Here is a 7,719-nt window from a genome sequence, read left to right as displayed (position 1 = left end):
TTTGAAAAGCACATTGACAATTGCTGAAAAAGAAAAGGGCCCATTCATCACACTCTTGTCTACGGGCAACAATGCAGTCAGTGACTGTCTTTATGTCTAAAAAATATTACAATAATATGGTTGTAATAAAATGGGATAACAATGAAAAAATCACAAACAACCATAAAACAATGGTTGTAATGAGTCCTATAATAATATATTATAATCAAAATGTTTTGAAAAGAAGAGTCATTTTATTAAAAATGCTGTGAGTCCCGTATCTTACATGGCTCCAGGACGAGTGCTGTAAAAACTACCTAACAGGTGGATGTGGAATTGTCCATCCAGTGGAGGAGGAGATCCCACAGGTGGTGTCAGGAGGGCCAACAGGACCTAGAGGATTTACATGGCACAGCTGGATTTACATTTAGTACTGTCTAAAACAAGTCCGCCACTCAGTCAGAACTGAATTAGCTTGAGGTTGTGATGTTTTTAAAAGGCCCGAAACATTAGTTGCCCGTTTTAAAACCCCTAGTGGTCACTAAGGAGCTATGCAACAATAGGGGGGGGGGGTCATAATGTTATTCCTCATTGGTGCTGACAATCAGATTTAAGCAGCATGCGGTTCCCAACGGTCAGAGCGAACCACTAGATGGCAGCCCGTCACACACTTGACCCTTCTTTCCTCAAAAGTTGTTCCTGCGGAGCAGCAAGCGTCAGAGAAGACAAAACTCTTTAATTTCTATCAGGTCTCCATACGTTCCATAAAAGCTTTTAGCAGGTGCTGCGCTGATGTGTCAGGTGGGTGTGGTGGGCTCATCAGCCCTGACATTTAAGTGCAGTAGTGCTCCCAGCAAAGAGGGGTGCAGGGATATGAGCGTCTCAGGGATGACAAGGCCTCCTGCCGGGAAGATTGCAGTGGAGTGACACGAGGAGAGCAAACAACAGATAGAGGAGAGAAGGAGGAGGAGCAGCAGAGGGCAGGAGGGAGAAATAATAACTCAACACCGCAATTACAGAGCCTCAGATGTGATATCACTGTTGATAATGACAGAACTTTCCAGCGCCTCAACTCTTCCAAACCTTCTAGAAACTGACAGGGAAGCGTAATGGACGAACCTTACCTACGTGGGACTTGAACCTGGACACACAGCAGCATTTCAACAAGCCACACAACATGATTCGTACGTGGTTTTACGGTGGCTCCTGCTTAATATTAAAGAAAAGTGGGCATGAAGAGGGTTCATCCCACAGCATACTACCTCTTCGTTTTGCCCTTACTACAAAATACTCGTGAAATGTCGACTGGCGACCACGAAATTTAATCTTTTGCTCTTAAATATCGCTCATCTGTGACTGACACAAAACGAGACCAAAGACACTTCAGACCAAGCCCAGACTCAATCACAAATTCCTTATATAGTGGTACCTCGGTTCTCGACCACAATCCGTTCCAGACAGCCGTTTGAGAAGCAATTTGTTCGAAATCTGAATCGATTTTTCCCATTACAATGAATGGAAAAAGAAATAATGCGTTCCAAGCCTTAACATAGTCTTTTGTAGGAGTGAATGTAGAGTGTCTGCTGCAGGTGGCTGTTCCTCTATGTGTGTGGCCGCTGCATGTGGGAGGGGTTGCAGAGTGAGTGACGTCTCTCCAGAAGTGAAGAGGTGCCCGGTGCGTGTCCAGCTCTGAATGTGCGCTTCTGTGCAGTTTGGCTGTGACAAAGTCATAAACCAAGTCACGCTCTGTCCCAGACTGGCCTCATCCCTGTCCCAGCTCCAGCCCACAACAGGACATCAAACCCTGGAGTGAGCGCTCCAGCACCTCCCCTGTGACACTCTACCACGATCCAGTGTGGAGACAGGAAAGGTTTTACACCTCAATATGAAGAAAAAACAGTCAGTAAATGTAGCTGACGGGACACGTCTGCATACAGAGGCTGCGTTATACACAATAACAAAGCGCGTCGTGGGTCAGCTGATCAGTCCGCGCACGTTATGTTTTTTCCGGCTTTTTTGGGGGACGTTCGAGTTCTGGATTTTTGTTCGAAATCCGAAGCAAAAAAATCTCGAAATTTTTGTTCAAACTCCGATATGTTCGAATTCCGAGACGTTCGAAAACCGAAGTACCACTGTATCACACATCTTGTCAGACTTTTCTCACAAACTGCGTATTATATTGTGAGAGTCTGAGGCCTATCTGCCATTTATTAAAAAGCTACAGTTACTTTTGAACGATGGATTTGATGGATAACTCTTGACAATAGCCAGCGAGGCTTCAAGGTAGCGAGCGTTACAGGAGACGCAAAGCAGGTTAAGGTTGGGCAACATCTACAAAAAAATATTCTTTCCTAACCCGGAAAAAGTCTGCTCATCTGCGTTGGATTTCAGGTTCCGAAAAGTGCGAGCAGAGAACAACAGATGTAAAACTCCTTCGGTTTTCTCTTCTTATATAGTTCAGAATCTACCAATGAGATTGATGTCTCCACTTAAAAAATAAATAAATAAATATTTTAAAAACTATTATAAAAACTAAATTTAGCCAACAAACTGTGTTCAAACCTTCAGTAGTGAACTTTGTTGTTTATTTTATTTGTTGAAGAGTGAGGGACTTGAGTGGGTAGAGACTCTTCCAGCTATATATAGTAGTTTGAAAGTCTTCTCTTAAGGTCCAATCATGTTCCCTTTATGTACGAAATCAAACCCATCCGTTTCAAGCGACGTTATCATCACTGATCACATGCTTCCATGTGTTCTTCCTTTTGTTATTGCAGTTCACCAATATATCCACCAGGGGGAGCAGCCCACAGTCAAACGTTCATGCTAACAACAAACTCCAAAGCCAACATGGTGACTGCGACTGAATTCAATAAGACGAAACAGAGGCTGTGTTGTTGCGTAGCATTAGAGCAAAATATAAGTAGTAACAGCAACACCGCCTCCCACACTTTCCGGCGGTACTGCTATGTTTGGTTCATATCCATTAGGTTTGTGGAGACATGCAGAAATACGGAGGAAATACGGACAGAAGGCTCCGTCTGTGTTCGAGTCTATATGGAACGTTGAGCGTAAATGGGCCTTTAGGAAGCTAAGTTAGTTTTGGAAACAGTCAGGCAAGAGGTCCACAATTGAAACATCGGTCTGAGCTAGTAAGAGCTTAAAAGTGTGGAACCTGATGAAATTGTTTCCTCTAAGGAGTGAGCTACTGTCGCCTGAACCATGTCGATGAAAGTGCCATTGTGACTCTGATGCTTTATACCAAAGTTCTTCTGTGGAATACGTGTGTGATTCCGTCGTTCTCGTCTCCGACTACAACAAAAGGAAGAAGACATGTGACAGAAAAATCTCTGACAGGGATGAAGATCCCACCACCTAAAGCACACACGCTCACGTCCGTGCACGCGCAGGCTCGGTCACCCCGTGGCACCGGAGCCAGACCTGCCACTCGGACGTTCACCAAATCGGACGGACAAATCTCCAACAGACGGCTTCTGACAAAGAGATTATCGGCATGACAGGAGACGCATGTGCAGCTGTGGGTGGTGGAGTTTACAGCGGGGCGTTACAAGGGGGAGGAGGTGAACACAGTCTAAATATATTCACACGTTCACTCGACTCTTCTCTCCGGACTGAAGTTGCAGTTCAGGAGAAGTTTGAGGCACAACGGACGAACGCTTTAAGAAGAAAAGTGGAGACAGAAATCATGAATAAGTATGTTTAACCATGTGTTTCTAGCCTGTTCCACTCATACATGGTAGATCACAGGTTTATAGAGTGTGACCAGCAAAAAACTCCTACACTTATCGGAGACATTCCAGTACAGAGAGTTCTCAATTCCAATTGGGAATGTTTCTTCTAAACAAGGAGGTCACTGAAGAAGAAGAAGAACGTGTGCAAGAAGAAGATAAAAAACAATAGGGAGAACATCTACAGGAGCAACAATGAGAGCAAGAAAACTGCTCACCTGCGGCGTTAGATGAGGCTTGAAGGATGCCTGTGTGTTGCATCAGCTGCCCTAAACACTGATCAGGTGATACGCTTGTTGGCCTCTAAGATTGGGTCACTTGGGTCACCAAGCCTTTTCCAACTGCAAGAGGACCTGAGGACCTCTGCACAGAGAGAATCTCTCAGATGGGAAATTTTTTATAAAACTCAACATGTAGCGGTCAGTCCAATGTTGTATGGTTTGGAAACAGTGGCACTGAGGAAAAGACAGGAGGCAGAGCTGGAGGTAGCAGAGATGAAGATGCTGAGCTTCTCTCTGGGAGTGAGCAGGATGATGATAGGATCAGAGGGACAGCACATGTGCTCAGGTGTTTAGGAGACCAAGTCAGAGAGGCTAGATGGAGATGGTTTGGACATGTACAGAGGAGAGAGAGAGAGCCAGTACATTGGTAGGTGAAGATGTTGAGGTTGGAACTGCCAGGCAGAAGGTGGAGAGGAAGGACAAAGAGGAGATTGATGGAGGTGGTGAAGGAGGACATGAGGTTTGGAGGTTTGAGAGAAGAGGAAGCAGAGGACAGGGTGAGATGCAGGAAGATGATCCGCTGTGGCCACTACTGAAGGGAGAAGGCAAAAGTGAAAGCGAGTGTAGCGGTCATTCACTGTGAAAGAACAGTGTAAACATTAGGTCATAACCAGCAACCATGACTCCGAAACAGTCGATGGAGGGCTCCTTTCATGGTCGAGCGTCGGCCTGTTCTTTATGACACTCGTCATAAACTCTATAAGGACATTGTTTCTTTCAATCCGGCGAGTGCCGAGTCTTGCGAGTGGACAACAACAACTTAGCATTGCGTAGCGTTTGAGGAAATATCTGATGAGTCATCACTTTCTGAAGAAGTCCACAACAGCACCATGACCTGGCAACACAACCCCAATATAAAATGTTTTTAAAGCACACGGCACAAATAGTGGCAGTGTCCAAACCCTCCCAAGTTCACGGTGCCAGCGAAGGATAAGTGAAGCTCCGCAGAAAGTCAATTAATCATTCCAGCGGTCCCCCGTCCCCTCCACCCTGCTTAAAAGCTTCATTTGCCTCCTATGGAGAGGAGATAGAAACACCATTAGTGAGATGATGGCAGGACTGAGAGGGGAGAGGAGGATCTCACAGTTGGATGAGCTGAGACAGTATAGAGCCCCATCTCCTCCAAAAGCGTGTGTGTGTGCGTGCGCGCGCAGGCGAGGCCGACTTCTGCACGAGTGAGCTCAATTAGCCGCTATTTTCATTATAAAAGGTAGTGGTGTACACAACTTTTAAAGACGGAAGTGCGGCTCAAATCCTGCAGCTGGCGAAGGGTGGGCTGTCGACTCAAGCTGCGGCGGGATTGAGGGGAGCGTCAGCCAAGCGGTGGCTCCTTTTGGAAGTTGGGGAAAGAAAATAGAGACCCGCGCCCGCATTTGCATATCCGAGCCAAAGTGTCCCCGTAACGTGTGTGTTCACACGCACACATCTGGGTGTGTGAAATGCCAGTGAGCATATCCCCTCTGCTTCACTGAGCGCGGCTGGCTGCCGGAGCACAATTGGGGGTCTCTCTGTATGACAGGGGCCAAGACACACCCCGACATACACACACACACACAAACACAAATAAGGAAGTCGGGATGAGCACTCCTGACACCGGTAATCAAACGGTATGCAAATTCACGAGCCTCTTTTTGTCTGGCGAGTCCCCCAATGAGCTGGAGTGAGTGACACAGAATGATCAGATGTCACATCCATGTCACATGACTGCTTTAGCACGGCTATTGCTTGACATTTAAAGGTTCCGTCTGCAGATACGTGACTGATTTCTGTAGGTTGTTGCCTATACTTCATGTCAAATACAAAGTTACCTTGTGAGAAAATACTCATTTCCAGGCCTTAATATACTTTTACAGAGCGACACGGACAGTTGTGGGCTGAGATATTTACGTCCTCCTCCAAAGAAGGTGGATGTTTTTGTTGGCTGTTGGAAAATACAAGTAACATCCGACTTACGACAGGGTTTGGTTCCGACCAACCGGTCGTAAGTCAGATTGGACGTAAGTCGAATGCCATTCAAAACAGTCGACGCGAGGGTTATAGTTGCTACTGCAGTGGTAGATGGCTGCGTGAGAGTGAGATGCTGGGATACTGTGCTGCCGTAACTGTAGTACCTGTTGCCGGGCTGCTACATGCTGCGGTGCCAGACATTGAATGAAGAAATAAGCATCTACTGGCTGTAAGTACGGGTGGATTCAAGTCGAGCAGGTCGTAAGTCGGACGTTACTTGTTACTCAAAATATCATGAATAGAATTCAATTCATTTTTCAGGAAGTCGTGTGACTGCAACATTCCAGATTACTATCTAGATCCTGCAGAGTCCGTAAGGCCGCTGGACCAGAACCAACTTTCATACTCAATTTTTAGTTCTGGAACGCTAGCGCCACCTGCTCAATTCATTTGGACAATCAATGATATTAACAATGCTATACAGGACTCCAGTTATCTAAAATAAAATTAAGAGGTCTGCACTTTCAGAGTACTTTTCTCTTTATCAGCATCAATTGAGGAAGACATATTGTTGCAACAGATTTCCTGAGGTCGACTCCTGCAGGACAGTTTCCGTCCGCTGGTTGCTAAAAATTCTGTATTACCTGCAGCTACACAAACTACAAATGTCCATCATGATGTGACGATGACATTTTGTATTAGGATGCATTTGGTGCTTTTCATCAAAGCACTGTTCATGTCGCTTACATTTATACGAGTAAATGACACAGTTGAGACCCGAACAAAAGAAAAAAATATTGGATTCAGAAGTGCATTTCGCCGACTGTGGTTCTGTGCCTTTATATCTCATAAAGGCTCGCTCAACTAAAGGCCTTTCAATGTTCTTTCAAAAGGGATGCAGAATATACAACTAAAAAGATTATTAACTTCTGAGTTCATTCAACCTGTGTTTGGCAAAAAAAAAATTACTGCAGAAAATGTGTATCAAATCTGTGTGTTGATCTGTCCATGCAGCAAGATTATTTCACCTAACAAGATTTCTTGAATGAAGGTTGATATATCTAAAAGCTAAAAAACAAAATGCAGGTTTTAAGTTAAAATTACTTAAAAATATACCTTATGACGGCCCAAGAATAAGTATAATATACAACATTGAATCTTAAAATAAAAAGATTTGGCTGAGATTGTACCTTCATCTCAACATGCTTGAAATAAGAGCAATAATAAACACTTGAATGAAGCAAGTTGAGTGTGAGTCTATATGTAAAATATGATATTTTGACAGTTATTTATTTTATGATTTCCTGTGTTTTATGGACAAAAAAAGACAAGGTTATGTTCGATTTTAGGTGTTAGTGAAAAGTTAAACTCCATAAATAAGAATTTAACACTTGTAACAAGATTAACACTTCTAAATCTAAGTTGTTCTCTTTTATCTTTTTTATCTTGGAACCACATAATTTGCAATGTAAGACAGAAACGTTTCAATGAACTCAGTTGGCCAACACATAAGGAAACTAGAGTAGCTCGCCTTTATCCCACAAAAAGGAAACTCAACTAGGCAAACACTCAGGAAGCGCAGACCTCTGCCAGGCTGCTCATGCGCTCCCATGTTGCACAGGTCTCCTTAACTAAAATCGACACTCAGAAAAAAGTGCACCAAACCAAACCTATACCAACTCGTAGCCATAAATGTGAAGTTTTCACAATGGTATGTCACTCAAAGATTTAAAAATGTCTTTTTGAGAAAATCGTCATTATCTATT

The 7,719-nt window shown here is 44.1% G+C and overlaps 1 protein-coding gene across 1 annotated transcript in view; it reads right to left on the bottom strand.

The window, feature by feature from the left end:
- myom2b (myomesin 2b) overlaps positions 1–7,719 on the bottom strand; it is a 78,110-nt gene that overhangs the window by 56,312 nt on the left and 14,079 nt on the right. The gene's annotated exons all lie outside the window — the stretch shown is intronic.

This window comes from Synchiropus splendidus, chromosome 5 (genome assembly GCF_027744825.2).
Source record: "Synchiropus splendidus isolate RoL2022-P1 chromosome 5, RoL_Sspl_1.0, whole genome shotgun sequence".
NCBI classification, from domain to species: domain Eukaryota; kingdom Metazoa; phylum Chordata; class Actinopteri; order Syngnathiformes; family Callionymidae; genus Synchiropus; species Synchiropus splendidus.
Note: the sequence above shows the minus strand (reverse complement) of the source record. Positions and strands in the feature narration are given on the sequence as shown.